The sequence below is a fragment of the Rhipicephalus microplus genome, chromosome 3, assembly GCF_043290135.1.
Source record: "Rhipicephalus microplus isolate Deutch F79 chromosome 3, USDA_Rmic, whole genome shotgun sequence".
NCBI lineage: Eukaryota > Metazoa > Arthropoda > Arachnida > Ixodida > Ixodidae > Rhipicephalus > Rhipicephalus microplus.
Window position 1 is genome coordinate 244,808,760 of NC_134702.1, and position 15,990 is coordinate 244,824,749.

Here is a 15,990-nt window from a genome sequence, read left to right on the forward strand (position 1 = left end):
AGATGAAGCTGTCCTGTAACATACTGTCTTCACTATACAACTCCCCCCCCCCCTTTTTTTTTTCGTTGTAAGCAATAATGCAGTTATCGTCCATATGAGACTATATGTTCTCTTGGCCAATCTCCCAGAGTAGGTACGAGCCATGAATTAGAGAATACATACAAACAATACCAACAAAGAGGGGCACCAAGTCTGTCCCGTCCTCAGCTGTTTACGCTCATAGTCTTAGTGGCATGCTGCCCCATCGCACACTCCCAGTCCTACTCAGTCACACCTGTCCCGTTCCCGTTGCTATAGGCAGAGTTATAGTCAATCAGGTTTTCGAATATAGCATTGGTCGGGGATCCATGCAGCTAACAACTGTTTCTTCTACTTCCCCACATCTCCGGAAACCAAAGGCAGCTGCCGTTGTAGTAAGCACTGATATTCGCTTCATTTTCATGTTAGCTTTCATTGCGAAGTTCGTTTTCTTTCCGACTCGACCACTTGGGGGGAAGTCAGGCGCTGCTGTGAATATCGGCATTTCAACAAAACTAAATAGAAGAATAGAAGCCTGGAATCTGTGGCACACACCAACGCGGGGGGATTGAAAAAGAACCGGGTCGTTATAACAAAATACGAAGGTAAATCCTGCAGACCCTTATGGCTGCTGCCACTTTGTTGTCCAGACATTATCGACTTCATCACGACATGCCACGTTCTTTTTTATTTCTAGTCCTTGGGTGCTATGCAGGATGAGCGGAGCTCCTCGGGCAGACCGTTTGCTCCGAGCTCGCTCTACAATGGCCATGGCATAAAGATAGTGCGAAGCGCGTCATACCAGCGTTGATAAAAATGGCTAGAAAACCGAGCGTAGCGTTGGAATTGAAGGACATTAGCGGTGGTTATCAAAGAAACACCGCGTGCGAACACGTCAGCGCGAACACTCAGAGAACATTTTAACAGTCCAGTGACCTCTACGTGATTGTCGCGTTATTTTTTTTTCAACTCAACACGCGCCTTCCAAAAGAGTGCGCGTGGGTGTTTCTCGCTTTGGGACAGGTTCTTTGGTTCCATCTGCATCATGAACATTTCCACTCTTGACTTGTGGGGTTTAACGTCCCGAAACCACTATTTGATTATGAGAGACGCCGTAGTGGAGGGCTCCGCAAATTTGGACCACCTGGGGTTCTTTAACGTGCACCCAAATCTGAGCACACGGGCCTACAACATTTCCGCCTCCATCGGAAATGCAGCCGCCACAGCCAGGATTTGATCCCGCAACCTGCGGGTCATGAACATTTCCACTCTCGAAGGCAGCAAATGTGCGCACGCAGCAATCTCGTGCGGCTGATTTTCGCCGCGCCACGGGGGTCTAGTGGCTGCGGTACTCGCCTGCTGACCCGCACGTCGCGGGATCAAAACCCAGCTGCGGCGGCTACATTTTCGATGGAGGCGGAAATGCTATAGGCTCATGTGCTCACATTTGGGTGCACGTTAAATAACACCAGGTAATCGAAATTTTCAGAGCACTCCACTACGGCGTCTATCATAATCATATGTTGGTTTTGGGACTTAAACCCAACATGTGACGTGCTGCTGGTTTCGCTTCTATGAGATATTGCAGATAAAAAGGACACCAGGGGCACTCGCCTGATGGCAGCAACATAGCTGTACGCGGATAAATAGTGAGCGCAATCAAATTGAATGCGAGACATTGTAGCCACGTGATGATATCGCTTTTACTTCCATGGGTGAATGTGTATAGTGTGCGTCATAAAGCTCATAGATTAATCATGCCGCTCGGCGTGAGATCTGCTCCTCGGCTAAAGTAAACTGGTGTGTGTACCCGATGCTCACGGTGGCGTCTGCCAATCAAACTGATTGATGCGTCAACTCGGATACAAACTCGTTGAATCTGAGAAGGCCCCAGTTATACTAGTGACTGTCATGGTGCCGATATGACTACCAGGCGTTTCTGAATCAGAAAAAATTATTATTTCCATAAAGTCTGGTTCTTGCAATCGAATATACAGGAGAAAGTCTCTGAGTAAGAGGCCGAATTGGGACCTCCTATGCAGGCCGAACATGAAGAAAAATGCGAAATTTGCATAGACAGGAAGGCAAAAAGGTTTAAATGGGCATTTTGAGAACAGTGGTTACAAACAATTCTAATAATTTATATAACAGAGAAGAAAGCACGAGAAAAAAGGTTTGAAATATATACGAAAATTCAAAAAAGACACCAAAATATGTTTAGGAGCCGTGCAAACGAAAAGTGGTTTACTGTTATACTGACTGATAAGGAACTTCTTTATTCTTTGACAAACAAGCTCAGATAAATTGATTTTAATGCAGATGGCAATAAGTGCCATAAATAAAATGCACTGAGATGAGTGCTTTGTTTACCGTAGTTAGTTCACATCCTGGGCAAAATGAACTTTTTGTATAAAGCAAATCTAGTGTTGGTAGGATTATGAAATCAAGAAGGGTCGATTAAAATATGGGAAATCTATTATTGGTATGCCAAAATAACCAGATGGCTAGATTGTATTTTACTGTATCGTGTACTGTAAGAACATTATACGCGTAGAACAAATGTTTGGAACGGCTGTTAGATAAGGTAGAAGTTATCATCCTGATTTCTTTGTTCTGAATTGTCTGTATCGGTGCAAGGTGAGTATTTTGTGTATTGCCGCATGGTGTTATGCAGTAGTTGATATGTTAGTGAATAAATGCATAATGTAGTGAAAGGAAAATGGAGGGTGAGAAAAAGTGACGAGATCGAATAAGGATACATATACCACAAAACAGCTTGTTTTTAACATCTATAACGTGGCTATGAAATTTTCGATTTATATCGAGTCTGACACCTAAATAAACACAGTCATGCTAGCATGGATCAAATGATGCGAAATAGCAATTGTAGAAGTGCTTACTAGAGAGCATTGATGTGATGAAAAGACAAATAATTGGGGTTTTTACGGATGGAACTTTATTTTACACCAGTATATTATGTTGCGAAAATAGGTTCACAATTTATCTGTTAGGCAGGAAATGCCATTGTTATAACTAAATATTGTTGTATCATCAGCGTATAGCAAACATTTACAGTGCGCGGTATAATTTAGAAAGGTCGTAGTCATAAATTGAAAACAATAGAAGGCAAAAAATGCAGCCTTGTGGTGCTCCTGTAATAACCGTTTCTTGTTTTGAATAAGTGCCGGAAATACTGACCATTTGCTTTCTGTTAAAGAGGTAACTACGAATCTGTGACAAAGCAGGACCAGTTGTTTCAACTGCTTCTAGTTTTAGAAAGAGTATCTGATGATAAATAGTATCAAGGCTTCAGTTAGATTACAAAAATTGATCCAGTTAAAGCGCCTTCAAAAGCTTTTTTTACAAATACAGTAAAAAATAACAAAGCCAGATCAGCAGAATATTCAGCACGAAAACCAAACTGATCATCAGTTAGAATGCGAAACTCATCAGTGTACTTGGTGAAGCGCTGTTTAAGTATTTTTAAATTATTTTACTAAAAAACGGACGTTGACATACGGGTTGATAGTTCGTTACTAATGAATGGTTTCCTTTTTTTAAATACTGGTGGCGGAGGGGGGGGCTTTAGCATACTTAAGTTCGCTGGGAAAGGTCCTTGTTTTAAATATTAGGTTAATGATAACTGCAATAATATCAGATATACAGAAGGCAAATAATTTACATGGGTTGGACTGATGTCGTCGAGGCCAGCGCTCACGGTTTTTAGATTTCAAATTACGGTGGTTGCTTCATCTGGAGAAGGGGGAATCAAATTGAAGGAAGGAGACAGGTGAGTAGTTTGGTAATCTAAAACTTGGTCTTATGCCAGATTACTTGGAAGAAAAAAAGAAATCACTAAATGCGTCAGCAATGTCGTGAGAATTCGAGTGTACATTGCCAATATGATGTATTTAATTGATGTTTTCTTGGTTGACAATTCTGCTAAGAAAAGAATTCAATGCTTTCCATTTTTATCAAGGTTACTCCCCAATTCAAATATTTTCTGTTCGAAGTATCTTCTTTTTGCTATTTTTAACTGCGAACACAGATGATTACAGTATTTATTATATCCTGCTCTAAGCTTAAAATTGAAGGGCTATTTCTTGTTTTTTATATAGATTCCCGCATCTGCGCACAGCTTTAAGTAACTTATCAGCTGGCCATGTGTTTGGCGGTGAGGCAAGGACCTTCTTTCATTTTTTTCCTATAGGAATGGGAGTGAAAGTAATGTAAAAGCAATATAGAAAGCACGAGAATGCTTCTTGAGGGGCATTAGTTTCTTTTACAGCAAACCAGTCTGAATTAGTAACAGTTTTGATCAGTGCTTCCTTATCCAAAACGAGTTTGTCAAAAAATGCAGAACGCGACATGGGAGCAGAAGTAGTCTTGAAAATATAGGATAATGGTTGGTTATATCCCTCATGAGAATGTCTGCTTCTGGAGGGATCAGAAGGCTAAATAATGCATCATCAATCGGCAAGCTTCCCCATCTTGAGAGGTGTGTAGCTTGAGTAATAAGGCATTCATACCGATAAATGTGGTAGCAGCAAGAATATGTCATGAAGGTAATGAAGGAGGCATCAAGTAGGTTGATATTTATATCACCAACAATAATTTCATTTTTATGTTCCAATGATAGCAATTCCAGCACATTATCAAAGGCACTGCTGAAATAACTAATGGACGTGGAAGGTGAACAATAAATACAACCTAAGATAAATTTTTGTTCTCAATGTTAAGCAACAAATAATCAAAATCTATCCACGAAGTTACACAGTTAGATATTTTTGTGCAAGATCGTGTCGTCGCTTGAATGCTTGGTTTGATAAAATGGAGATAGCTGCCCCGCCGTGACTGCTTGATTGTCTATGAGCGTATTCAGATGAGTAAGTGGGAAGCGGCAAAGATGCGGTGGAGGCTAAGCAGCAGCTTTATTGCATATAAAATAATTTGGTCAGCTTGCACTACTTCTGCAAGGCAAGGGTCATAGTAGAGCTTGCGAAGACCTAGCTTCTTCCAGCTTTTCAAGTCGATCACCTACTCATCTGCTTGGTCGGCCTCGAAATAAAAACCGCATCCGCTCTGTTTTAATTTTGATTATTCGAATTAAAGGTCACTGAAGTTAAACAAAAATTTAAAAATTTACATCAGAGTGAAAGCTAAATGTATGACAACATCTAAAACAACAATATTATCAACAGCAGTGCCCTATTTACTGAGAAGTTGTTGTTGTGTTTGTTCTCCTATTGTTAGTGGCGCATACTCACTGTGGGGGATTGGCCAAGAATCGAGTGGCTTTAAAATTTACTGTTCAGATTTAGAATGATGGAGGTATAACAGAAAGATTAACGATATCCTATAGGCAAGTGTGGTGCTTAATGTAATGCATACAAATATTTAGATAAACACATTTATTCTTAGCATAGAGCAATAATCTGATTTTATACGTATATAATTATGTGGACATGTTAAGATAATGAAACTGGTTAATTAGTCAACCTATTAGTTTCATCAATATAGTCCCGGACGGCCGCGCATACTGTACCATTACAGAAACCAGAAATGAAAGCTCCAAAAGACAAAATGACAGGCAGAGATAAGTCCATACCAATGCCACGCAAAGGTATTTCTAATAGGGTTTTTCGCATTGTGCTAAACCGCCTGCAGGTCAAAAAGAAATGTTCTATTGTTTCCAGTTCATCACAGAATGCGCACAGTGGCGAAGGTGCCTGAGCAGACCTGTGTTTATAGAAATTTAGATTTGGTACCCGGCAACGCAGCCTTGTGATAGCTACTTCTTGTTTTCGAGTGCTGCAAAAGTCTCTTCGCCAGGGATATAATAAATGGCGATTTTCTGTAGAGTTTGTTAGTGCTGAACCTTTAAAGACTTGCATAAGCGTACGTCTGCGGAATCGAGCAGCAGTCACATAAGCGGATGATGGACAGAGCGGTAGAATTGGTTCGCTGATTGACGACTTAGCTAAGGAATCGGCTATTTCATTTAGTAACAAACCTTTATGTCCAGGCACCCAAACTAATCGCACTTTTCTCAAATGCACAGGTACTAGTGCACGGAACGCCCTTGTTACGTGATTATCAGCACCAACAGAAAGTGCTGCACAGAGAGATAGGGAATCTGTTATTATGACAGCTGATGTAGTTGCTGTATCTAACTTGCGTAAGGCGAGTACTACTGCCAGAAACTCAGCCACAAAAACGGGAATGAAATCGGGTAGTCGAAGGCAATAAATCCAATTTAAAATCGGGCTGAAAATACCAACCCCTGACTTTTCGTCGTATTGCGATGCGTCTGTAGCAATAATAACGTTCGTTGTAATACGGCGCAGGTGATCTTGTAGTAAACCATCCAAAATATTATGGGGAAGTAATTTGGCATTATTAGGAAAAATGTCGTCGAATTGAATTTCCACCGGGGCTGAATTATAACGACTCGGCATGATATCGCATATACGTACGTTTAGAGGCTCCAGTAAATTTTGCACAAATATAATTTGTGGCGTGTGAAATCGCGGCCATCTAGCAGCAAAAAATGATTCCGGGGTGGAAATAAAAGCTGTTTCTGAATGTCGTAATGGTGATTCATAAATTCTTAAGAATGTCTGAACAGTCAGAAGGCGAATTCTACAAGAAAGCGGAGGGACCCTCGATTCGAGATATAACACATTGTTGGCGACTGTTTTGGGAAGGCCAAGGCATAAGCGCAAAGCTTCTCTTTCCAGAAGAATTAGAGGCCGCAACTTGTAAGCTGGAACTCCAGAGAAAAGCACACAACCAAATTCCAAAATGGGACGAACATACATGCGATATATCATTAATAATGTGTCTCTTCTCATACCTATGCGGTAGTTACTTAGCCTACGTAATATGCCAATGGCCCGCACACCTTTTCCGGCGATATATTCGATATGAGATCGCCAGTTAAGCGATGTGTGATAAATTACTCCAAGGTATTTAACAGATTCCACCTGTGGTATATCCTCATGATGGTAAGACAGAGAGATGTTCACAGGGTATTGCAGCGGGAAAACGAGGAGGGCACATTTACTCGGATTAAGTAAAAAGCTGTTGCCATCGAGCCAGCTCTCCAATATATTAAGGTAAGTCTGCAGCCGTTCATATAAGGTCTGAATGTTATCTGCCATTGCAAAAAATGCGATATCGTCTGCATAAACATAAGTTGTTATATCCTGTTTACGTGGGATGGTGCTCATTAGTAAATTAAATAGCACCGGGGAAAGCACCGAGCCTTGTGGTACTCCCCTCGTTTGGGTATGAGTAGATGATGAAAACCCATCTTTAAAACAATAAAATTTCCTGTCTGCGAGAAAATTGTGAACCCACGCTACTATGTATGATAGAAAATCAAGGTATTATAATCGATCTATCAAAATACAGTGCTCCATGGTATCATATGCTTTAGCGATGTCTAAGGTAACTAAAGCAGCATATTTTTTATGTAGCCGAGCTAATTGAAGCCTACTTTCTAAGTCAACGTGGGCATCCCAAATTGAACAACCTGCCCTGAACCCAATTTGACAGGGACCTAAAATAGACCTCATGGTAATAAGTTCATTAATTCGTATATTGATGATTCTCTCAACCAATTTCACTAAGTTTGATGTCAGTGCGATCGGCCTTATGTTATCCAACGTGTATGCATCATTTTCATTTTTTAGCAACAATACAATTTTGGCAAGCTTCCATTCTGGAGGTATTCCATGCATTCCCGAAAGAGTAATTCACTAGTTCTAGCAAAAGATTAGGCGATTCCTGGAGTAAACATTTCAACATAGAGTTCGTAATCCCATCTGGTCCGGGAGCCGTCCTCGGTAAGCATAATACTGTCTGATTCAATTCAGCTAAAGAAACTTCTGGAAATTCATGCAAGTTTACCAGAAAGGACTGAATAGCCGAAAAATTCGCAGTGAAGCGGCGTTCTTAACCTTGCGCTATGTCTTCTAGAGAGGTGTTCATTTCTACCGGCGTCAAGACACATGACTGCAACGTTAAAGGTGCTGGTAGTACTTTTCTTGTCCGAAGATGAGCGAACAAAGCACGCTCATTTTTTTATTTAGAAAGATAATCAAAATGTCTACTCTCGTATTCTTCTTTCGCGCGGTTCACTGTACGCTTAATACGCCAGCAAGGAATAGATAGTCTTTCCAGTTTGTTGTGCTCTGATTAAGAAGAAGTTTTTTCCAAGCGGCTTTTCGTCTTCTATAATCGCGCGTACACTCATCGTTCCACCAACGAGAGGAGGATCGTTTAATGAATGGAATAGAAAATTCAGAATTTTTTCTAGATCCCTTTAGCATTGAACCAATCGTAGATGCAATCTCCTTAGTACTGGCATTTCCAAGCTTGGAAATGGCAGAACGGAGGCAGGCTTGAAATTTGCTATGGTTGATGTATGTGCGTTTTGGCTGATCTAAAGTTATTGTTGGACAAGTAATGTCAAAAACTACAGGAAGATGGTCACTGTTAGTTGCCGAATCCAGAACAGCCCATGAAAAAATCTTGATTGCATTGGAGCAAAACGTTAAATCCAATACTGAGCTAGTTTGACCTCGGACAAATGTTACATGACCTTTATTCAGACAGGAGAGGTTGTGATCAATAGTCCATTCGCACAGTCGCCTACCGCAAGAATCTGTCCTTATACCCCAAGACAAATGGTGTGAATTAAAGTCTCCTGTGAGTACAATTTCTCTTCTACATGCTACCAAAACGCTGTCAAGATAACGCGTGCTTTGCACACCGGAGGGGAAGTAACAATTTACGATTGAAAAAGGGTGGTATCCGGGAAGACACAAGTCTAATGCTAATAATTCACAATCCAAGTCTAACATTCTGAAAGAAATTTTCGCCCTATGGCATAATTTACTTGATACAAGGATCATTAAACCACCACCACGTGATGGGCGATCTAATCGAAAAGAACGAAAACCTGCAAGATGGAAATTTTTATCTGGTGTAAGCCAAGTTTCTTGGAGAATTATAATATCAAGATTAAAATTATTGCAAAAGTAATGTAAGTCGGTTGAGGCTGAGAATATAGAACGGCAGTTCCACTGTAGTACCCTCAACTGACCTATGGTGTTGAGCGCACCGCAGAGGCGCATGTCGCGCCCTTGTTAGCATCTTCCCGCGAAATAGCTGATTCATTCCGTTTAGATTTGGACTTGAGATCGGTGAAGATAGGGGATCTGGTACGTTTATTAGTTCGTATATCGAGTTCGTATATCGTATATCGTATATTAGTTCGTAATCTGTATCAGTACTTGTACTCGGCCGAGGCGAATGTCGGTCCAAGTGCACCTGTGTTCCTGGCTGCTTAGCCTTGCCTGCAGATGCAGAAAGTTCGTCCATCACTACACTGTGCAGCTGTGTGGCATCACTGGTAATGTGTAATACTGCAGGTTCTGTACTAGTCTGTACTGTTTGTACAATCTGGCTTGAAAGAATTTGCACTAAACAGTCGGAAAGGTTAGATATTAGTTTATCCATTGCCTTACTCACCGCCTTTTCCACGGCAGTTTCAATAGCCTGCGATAGGGTTGAGTCCATACTGGAAGTGCAGCGCGCTGTAATACCAGAGTATCCAAAAGCCCTGTCTCTAACTATGTCAATGGCTTCCCTTCGAGAACAGCGGCGGCGGTCAATAACTTCCAGGATTTTAACCTCCCGGGAACGAGCGGAACAGTCAGAGTTGTCGGCGCAGTGACGGCCCCCACAGAGACAACACTTTTCCACTGTTGCAGTACAATTGCTTGAAGGATGACTCTCTCCACAGGTGCTACAACGAACTTTAGATTTGCATCCTCCCGCACTGTGGCCGAATCTACAGCAGTTCTTGCACTGAATCGGACGAGAAGCGAGGGGTTCTACTCGGAAGATCAGTGGCCATAATTTTATTTCTGACGGGCATTTTGTGCCCACAAATGTCGCGATAACAGATTCGGTTGGTACCCTCTGGTTGTCGATTAGGCGATTACACCGGTAAATTGAAATTACGCCTGCTCCAGAGAGCCTGTCTAGGGTCTCAGCTGGACTCAGCTTGGAGTCGACTCCCCGTACAAGGCCTTTGGTACATGCAAGGTGAGGCGGAATAAAAGCACTCACCGGGGTAGCAGCAAAGGAGGTGCATTTGAGAAGATCCTGCACGCAGGTCTGTTCCGGCGACCTACACACGATACCTCCTCGCCCGAATGGGCGCACATCTGTGATGGTCTGGAAATGATTTGAAGTTGTCTTTAGTTCCTTTTGAACCACCTGAGGGTTTGAAAGTCTGATGAAGCCTCCATTTGTAGGTACTAGTGCTACGGGAATGCTGTCGATACCACTGTGGAAAAAGGAGTCTAGTGGTAATTCATTAGACGGCAGGGACGCTGACCAGGCGGATGGCACCTGGCCAGGAGAAGTAGTCGACATGAGCACTAGAGATATGGTTAGACTCAGAAACAGATAAACTATAGAATCGGACCCTAAGACAGAAAGTTAAAACCACTCAATCCTCAGCCAAGAACACCCCAGTAGGTTGAGCGCGGCACTTCACTGACACCCGGTAGACGTTCCAGAAGCAGTCCAAGGTACTCGCGTCGAGCGCCAACGAAGACAACGGTTTCGGGCCGAGCCTGAGAAACTGAGGTTAATGCACAAGAATACATGCGCCACAGTAGGACTTTCTCAAAATGATACTGATTACGTCAGACCAACCATCTACAATTAATCGCTAGTAATCGATCTAGCTGCAATATTTATAAAACCTTCCGTGCATCAAGAGATGCAATAAAATGGTGCTTGATAGCTTCTGTTAGAATCATGGAAAAAAGAACTGCCAGACGTTACTATGCGGAATGGTGCGAGTGGTTCAAAAATTGAATTTTCGCATGCTTAAAGTGGACAGGTTGGGCCATCTAGCGGGGCGGAGTTCAACCGACACACGTCAGCCATCTTAGAGGCAATGACAGGAAATTGATCAATGGCCGTTCTAGCTGCTGTGGCTCCCGCTGCTTTCGTTTTGTCTCCGAGTGTCGGCGAGCGTGCAGCAAAGCCGGACAACGCTGTGCGCGGCAACAGTGACGTGAGTCGCTTCACTTTTTGAGGTGGGTAATTCGAAGTGCGCTCACCCAATGCGGGCCACTCACACGTGATTTTTTTTTTCTATTCAACCTTTTTTCAAACTGTATATAATATTATTTATTTAATATGGTAAAATGAACCAAATCTCAATATCTCAAATCTCAAAATAAGCCTTTCCTTGGCAGAAAGGTAACACTACGAGGTTTCTGGACCACCATTTCACCAATCAACGTCGACTTGATAGTCGCCTTTAGTGTACCTTTAACTAAGACTTCATAACCATTACACTCAACTGTTTTGCCTTCATTAATAAGGTTTCAATTAAAAGGCAATTATTTCGAGTGCAATTAGCAAGGTATTGATAAGTATGGCGCTGTACACATAATGCTGATTAGCACGGTTCTAATCATCCTCACATAAGTAAGGGCTATTTAGCTTAGTTTTACATAGCGTGTTCATAATTAACGTCGCCCTAATTAGCATGGTTTACTTAGCTCATAAGCTAGCATCCTTTAGTTAGCCAAGTCCTCACTCTGCATGGATTCATAAAGGTGGGCTTCTTGAGATGTGGAGTAATTACCTCGGCCTCACCACGAATTGGTGTAACTAGCTTGGTCATAGCATGTCCTAGCCTAGCTAGCCAAGTATACTGCCCAGCCAAATAGCTAAATAGCCGGGCGCACGTACTCGGGCGCAAACAGACAATGAAGACAACGAAAGCGCGCACCGGCTGAACAGCGCACTGGAATTTGCACGCCGACCATGATGATTGACACGTGGCCTTGGTTCCAGCTTCGGTGGTGATGTCATACGCTTGGCCGGAACTAATCTCAGGGGCAACCATGCTGATTATTCTAAAACACACTTAGTGCAGACATTAAAAGCGTCAAAATAAATATAAACACCTTGCGCCTCTTGAAATATTATCATGAAAAATTTCTGACGCTTTTATTGCATGCGTGCACTTCTTCACTCAGTGAAACGACAAACAAATGAAAACACTGTACAACTTTGTCGACCGTCCTAGACGCGGTGCCGGCTTCCGTCGTAACCAATGAAACGCAAAGCGCTGAGGGGTGGGTTCGACTTTTTCGTATTGTTGGTTTATTCAAGATGGGGTGTTGTCAGAGCTTGGAAAGATCCCGAGCTGATCCCGAGTTTTACCAGAGCTCGGGCGATCCTGCAGAGTGCTTCTTGTGTCTGTTTGTGCTGAATATTGCCTAAGGTCTTACCAACAAAGCCACGTTTTTCCCCTGGTATGGTCACGCCATCGTGTTATACTCCTGTCGTTAATATATAATTAAAAAGTGTTATTAGATGCGCCCTTAAGAAAACGTACGAAATTGGTACGTTTTCATGAGTGAATTTCGCAGGTATGGTTCATTGGGCTGGTTGGTTACATATTTCTAAAACTGATAATAGCACGAAGGAGAGACGTAACACGCGTGAAGGAATACGGAGGACGAGTACTACTAGTGAGTTGGGTTGTACAAAGAAAACAACATGTATTTGTTTTTATTAAACTCTCTCTTGAAATAGAGCACGTTCCGTAACGGTAGTAATGACGCAATATGTTTATGCGTCCTGTATCTTGTCCTCCGAACGTTGCGTTCCCGCTATTTTTCATAGCTCCTGGTAAACGTTGGAACAGTGAATGCGCCGCGGCTTTTTGCAAATTTGGCACATTATAAAGTACGTCTTCGAACACCCCTGACAGCGGCTCTGCAGCGTAGTGGATCCACATGACGAGAACTGCCTACCCTGCAGAGGAACGAGAAAATACTAATCGGGCTGCAAACAAAAGTTGGGCCACCTTTTTTCAGCTATAAACACCACCTTTTTTTTGCGCAGTGGAACTATTGGTCTTTTCACATGAAAAAAATTGTCGACTTTGCGCGAGCCTTAGGTAGCTTTGATGGCTCTAAATTCTCGGGCGTGCCACACCTGAAGCTTAGTGGCATGCTTCGAAAAGAAACAAAAGGAAGAAAAAAAATTGGCCCTGTATCTGCATGTTCTGCAAATGTCGTCAAAAGGCGATAGTCTTGCGTGTGGAGAGAGTGAACAAAACATTTATTTGATGTTCTGCGCAAGAAAATTGGTGAATGATATTCCGGAGGTGCTGCGTTAGAGTGCCTCGAGCGTGCAGCGGAGGCGAACGAGCGCATCAAGTCACGTCACACGTGGGACATGAGCGCCATCTGGCAGTTTCTTTAAAAAAATAGATAGTGGCCGTGCGCGCCCGTCTCAGAGGTGATAAGATGTAGAACGCGAGGCGACGGGTAGGTGCCACCACCATCTCGTCTTAGGAAAGCGTTGGAAACACTCCCCATTCTGTGCAAGCGTTGCATGGTAAGCGCCGCGTGATAAGCGCTACGTTCCTTAAAATTACCTATGTATGCGTTTTCAAGTAAGAGATGCATATGTAGAATATATGCGTGCTGTTATGGTGCCCCAGACTTGCGCAATAATAGCTTTTAAATTGACAATTGCACAAGCATGAACGCTCAATCTTGAGCAACATTGGTAGTCGCTGCGGATGGGGTCAGCCGTTTCAAGTACCCGACGCCGCTAAAGTGGACAAACAGGCAAATGTTCAGACAGACAAACCGACAGACCAAAATTTTTGCGTCGAACGTCCCCAAGAAAGACTATCGTTTTTAAAACTTACACCATCTCCCGCTAAAGGGAACATTGTGTAGAAGCAAGCAGCGGGCGCTAACGCTTACACTGGTGGCGGCGCTGACGCTGGCGCTCATTGTGGTGTTATACGCACGAAAGAAACATCAGCAGGTTTGAGCCACGCAGTGATGGACCGGTGTGTCCTACTGGAACATGCCAATCGCTGCTAATGGGCTATGAGATACACAATAATCTGTTGCTAATCACGAGTCCTGGCAAGACATGTCATCATCATTATCATCATCATCATTATTATCATCATCATCAGCCTGATTATGTCTACTGCAGGACAAAGGCCTCTCCCATGTGCCGCCAATTAACCCGGTCCTGTGCTTGCTGCTACCAATTTATACCCGCAAACTTCCTAATCTAATCTGCCCACTTAACCTTCTGTCTCCCCCTAACCTGTTTGCTTTCTCTGGGGATCCAGTTAATTCCCCTAATGACCAGCGGTTATCCATTCTACGCGCTACATGCCCGGTCCATGTCTATGGGCCGGGCAAGTAGCATGTAGGCATGGGAAAACAAAGTCACGGAAAACTTCAATGACGAAGTCATGCACCGTAAAAACGAGAAACCAGCCATCAATGGTAAACTTCAAAAATCATTTTATTCCTTGAAACAAAGATAGTAATGATAAAAGTTGCGATATGAGAACTAATTATATTTACTTAGGTATAAACATGGTACTTCATTTGGACTACCACGTGGTGTAAATTGCATCCCGATGTGGCAGAAAATAATAAAACAAACTTTCCGAATTCAGAATCTTGGTCTAGAATTTACAAACTTGGGTGGCTGACAAAAGTTTTAACGCGAAAATTACCTTTGTTTAGAGTAAGTATTGATTACAGGTATTTTCATACATAGCACAGTACTCGAGCGGGATATATGCAAAGAGAACATTTTGACAAAACTTGTGGAGGTATATATACCCGAACAATTGCAAAAGTAGAACAGATGTTGTGAAACCTAACGCAGAAGTGCAAATGTGGAAGCCAAATGTGGCATTCAAACAAGTAAGGATGCTTGCTCTCAGATTTAGTTTTAACGAGATAGAACTAAACAGCCTGTATTTCAGAATTTCCGGCGTTGGCGTCAGTGTCAGTGTTGTTGATTATGAGCAAAAACTGAAAAAGATGCAAATAAAGTAAATTATACAAAATTTCCGGTACCAGTACCGTCTGTACGGTAAGCAGGTGATCTACCAAGGAGCGATGCTGTTGCTTAAACTACATCGCAAAAAAAAATATTGACTGATCCCACGTACAGTGGCAGTCAATCATATGCGCAGCACGAATGAGGAAGGTTTAATTCCCCTAATTTAATTGACCTCAACATTACGAGGCGGATGTTAATTATGCTGTACATGACATCCAAGTCATGAGAATCATGTTGGCGCCTGGCATTTGTGTTCGTCATCCATTCACGTCACGTAATACCAAATTTTGTATATGAGAAGCTAGCGAAATGGCCGCGAGCGCGCTATTGGCGTAGCATGTAGTCATGTGTTACATGACACGCATGTCATGATGATCATGTTTGGATCTGTAATTTATCTTCGTCGCCTATTCGCGTCCCGTGATAGCAAATTCGGTATATTAGGAGCTAGCAAAACGGCTGTGCGCGCATCATTAGCGTGGCATGTTGCCATGTTCTTACATGGCATGCATGCCATAATTATCATGCAGAATGTTTCATTTACTTCGTCTTCCATGCACGTCAGCTAATATCAAATTTGGTACAATTGGAGGCACTGAAACGGCCGCGATCGCACAATGAGCGTAGCATGTTGTCATGTTCTCTCGCGATGACTACGCAGCGGTTTCCGGCAGCCGAGAAAGAGACAGATCCATACAAGTAAATGCCGATAAGGTCGGGCACGGAATCGGCTGGAGCGTACCGGAGACGGGCTGAGGAGGAGCTTTGCGTCATTGCCACTGTTGGCATGAAAGAATGCACTTGTGCACAGATGTGTACCAGCCTCTCCGAAAAAACCTCGAGGAAAGTTATGTTTTGAGGACACCCACGCAAAGGCACATTGCAGCTCAGTGTGGAAGGCTGCACATATTTTAGTGCGAAGATGTCTAGGTATCACGAGCAACCACTTGAGGCCGTCAGGCGTGTAGTTTCTGCGACATAGGAGGTCATCAAGAATCTGAAAGTGAGACGCAAAGCACAAAAACAGGA